General features: G+C 42.2%; 1 protein-coding gene and 1 pseudogene across 9 annotated transcripts in view; one reads left to right on the top strand and one right to left on the bottom strand.

The window, feature by feature from the left end:
• DMD (dystrophin) overlaps positions 1–3,151 on the top strand; it is a 2,070,581-nt gene that overhangs the window by 1,864,955 nt on the left and 202,475 nt on the right. The window lies entirely within an intron of this gene.
• On the bottom strand, positions 23–1,811 carry LOC117797478 (annotated as a pseudogene).

Here is a 3,151-nt window from a genome sequence, read left to right as displayed (position 1 = left end):
TTCCTTCCTTTATTGAGGCATTTTATTTGCACATATGTATTACATCCCTAGAAAAAGAATCCCAGGTTTTCCCTCCTGTGTGTTTTCATCTTGCTTCTTCATGGTCCATGATGCCAGCTGAGGTTGTCAGTACAATAAAACCAAACTGGTGGGGTGGGAATAGATTATTCTGGCATTTTACTACATCTTTGAGTTGTACATCAGATCTGGGGCTGATCACTCTACACTTGTTTCACCTGCCCCAGAGGTTCACAGCAATGTTCCCAGCTCTGTGATCATCAGTGATTTCAGATTCGCCAGTGTAACCATGCTGCATCACCACAGGGAGAAACTGGGCGATGACTCTGGAGCACAGCCTAGTAAGGACCTGGCATTTGCCTCTCTCTTCAGCATTGTTGGTGTTCTTGAGAGCATCTGCCAGGACATTCGTGCGCACCACTATGGCGACGCACAAAGGTGGCAGAAAGAGGACAGGAGGGCAAAAGGAAGCTCTTCCTAATCATCACTGGAGCTATGGGGAATACAAAAGAGGCCTTCCAGTATCAGTACAGGTGTTCCAACAGCCCCTGGGAAATCATTTGGTGGAAATCATGTAGAGGGTAAATTTACGTATCAGAGCATAAAGAACTTGGACTAGAAGACATTATATTCTTTTTCAAGAGGAACTTGTTCACTCAGTTGTTTGGCAAATATTTATAGACTGCCTGTTATGTACCACACAAAATAAAATAAAGCCCGGAGACTAGACAGACTTGACTTGGTTACAATCCTGGATGTGCCCTTTGCTAGCTGCCATGACCTGAGCTGTTTGCCTGACCTGTTCTGAGCCTCACTTTCTCCACGTGTGATAACGGAATAGTGGGACCCCCTTGGGTGTTTGGGAGGATTACGTTTGGGAGCATACGGTGTGGAGCTCACAGACACAGAGCAGGTTTGTTTTCTCCATTTCCTGAATCATCTGACTTGAGTAATAAACCAAAATTAGGATCTAATACTTACTGACTTAGGACCTCAGACACACTATTCCATGTGATCTTAACTGTTTGATCATCTGCAAAATGAAAATGATAATGCCTCATGAGTCATGATGAGTGTCATACTTGAGGTCATGGTGCAGGAGCAGAAGAGGCTTTCCTTTCTCCCCTCACCACCCCTTCTAGATCAGGCGTTCTCAGTGGGAACAGTATTGCCCCCATAGGGACGAAAACTGGTTCCTGGGGGATGAAAAATCTTACTCTTCTTATGTGAAAAATAGATATACACAGTACATCAACAGATGTACAGTGTATCTGTGATACCAGATTTCACTGGGGACAAGGGGAGGAAGACCAGGAAAAACTATCTAAAAAGATACTTAGCAGGATGACTTCAGGGGGTTCAGGAAAAAAAGATGGAAAAACATTGCTCTAGAGTCGATTTCCTTGTTAGAATATACCCATAAACCCATTACTGGAATTGGCTGCCTTCCGAGAAGCCGAATGCCTGTGGCTGGTGATCCTCCCTTACACCTCTTCATTAACCCCATAAGTGAGGTTTCAATTTAGTCTCCAGTGAATGCCATATTATTTATTTTTATAACCTGCCCCCAGTTTTTTTTTTTTTTTGACTGAACTACATTATCAAACACCAAGTCCACCAAATAGAAGAAAAGTAGAAAGATGAATGAATGTACTTGGGTCTGAATTCCAGAGAGTGTTCTTTTGGCAAGGCTTAAATACCATTAGTATTGTTTTTAATTTTCTGGTTAGGCCCCCATGTCGATTAAAATATGGCTGAACACCAGGGTGCATCACTTGGCACGTCCTGTTCATCGCGCATTAAAAAATGGTTGAAATAAGAACTTCGCCCACATAGCGTGACCTCTGAGATTTTCAAAACCACCTTGGGCACAGTACTGAATGCTGTCACCTAGAGGGAAGGAAAGCGTTTGAAGGTAGAACTGCTCCCCTTTCTTGCTCTTAATAACATACCGCATCTGTAACGCGAGGGGAAATTCGGAGGTTGGTTTGGGAATGAATAAACCCACATGCAGTTTACTGTTTAAATTCAGTAGACAGTCCCCCCACCCCCGGTGCTGGTGCCGTATGATAATGCATGATTTTTACACTCAAGGATGCGAATCACGAAGCTGCATTGGATTTACACGTAGTGGTTAGAGAAACATCTGTATAAGAAAATACCAAAGGACAGCACAGTGTCATATAAATGCTATTTGCCAATAAATCTGCTCTTGATGGGCTACTAAAAATGGACACAGCAGGCATAAAAGATGTGTGGGTCTATTACATAGGCTAGCTTGGTGAATGATGACAAGCTTCCACTGGTACGCTGAGATAAGAAACAGCTGTTGTTGGTGTCAGCACCCCTGCAAGAGATGAAATGATAATTCTGGGACACACTTACAAGAGTTACCATATATTTGATCAATTTTTGAATATATGCAAGCCCAGAATCCTCTGGCAGCCCAAGCGAAATTGCCGACAACCTTTTAACAGTCTCTTGAGAAGGAGCACTAAATCTGATCACATAGGACCTTCCTTGGATTGAGTGTTATTTCCAAAGCAAGTCGTTCCAGTGTGTTTGTGGTGGTGATGGGGCGGGGTGAGGGGGGGAATGGGGCAAGGCCATTGGTAGTTGCCTTTTTTTTTTTTTTGCATCAAGGACATTTTTTAGTATAAAATGTTAGGGTTTCAAATGATGAAACCTAAGTTGTGTGGGTGCGTTTGTAGACTGTGAGTCAAAGAGGGAACAAACATCTTCCAGCACAAAAAATTCACTGAACTTCACCATTGGATTCATTTGATAGCTACACACAAGGACAAAAGGCTTGTCTGATTTTAAAAAACTAAGAAATCCACAATTTTTATATACAATTCATATATTCTGTATGGAAAATTAACACTTGAGACCTGCAGTTATAAATACGTGAAGTTTCATGTTGATCTAGAACTTTGAGTTTTTTAGAATATTCTTTTGAAATCCTTCCAACTATTTAGTTTAAGTATATTCTGAGTATTCCTCCGGCATTTTATTGGATTTTTTTTTCTTTTTAATGCTTAACAATACAAAGACAACTGTAGACATTCAGTGTAGGTGTGGCCATTAGCTCGGCTGGGTCCACCCCCCCCCCCCCCGCTGCCCCGCCCAGCTT

This window comes from Ailuropoda melanoleuca, chromosome X (assembly GCF_002007445.2).
Source record: "Ailuropoda melanoleuca isolate Jingjing chromosome X, ASM200744v2, whole genome shotgun sequence".
In the NCBI taxonomy this organism is placed as follows: domain Eukaryota; kingdom Metazoa; phylum Chordata; class Mammalia; order Carnivora; family Ursidae; genus Ailuropoda; species Ailuropoda melanoleuca.
Note: the sequence above shows the minus strand (reverse complement) of the source record. Positions and strands in the feature narration are given on the sequence as shown.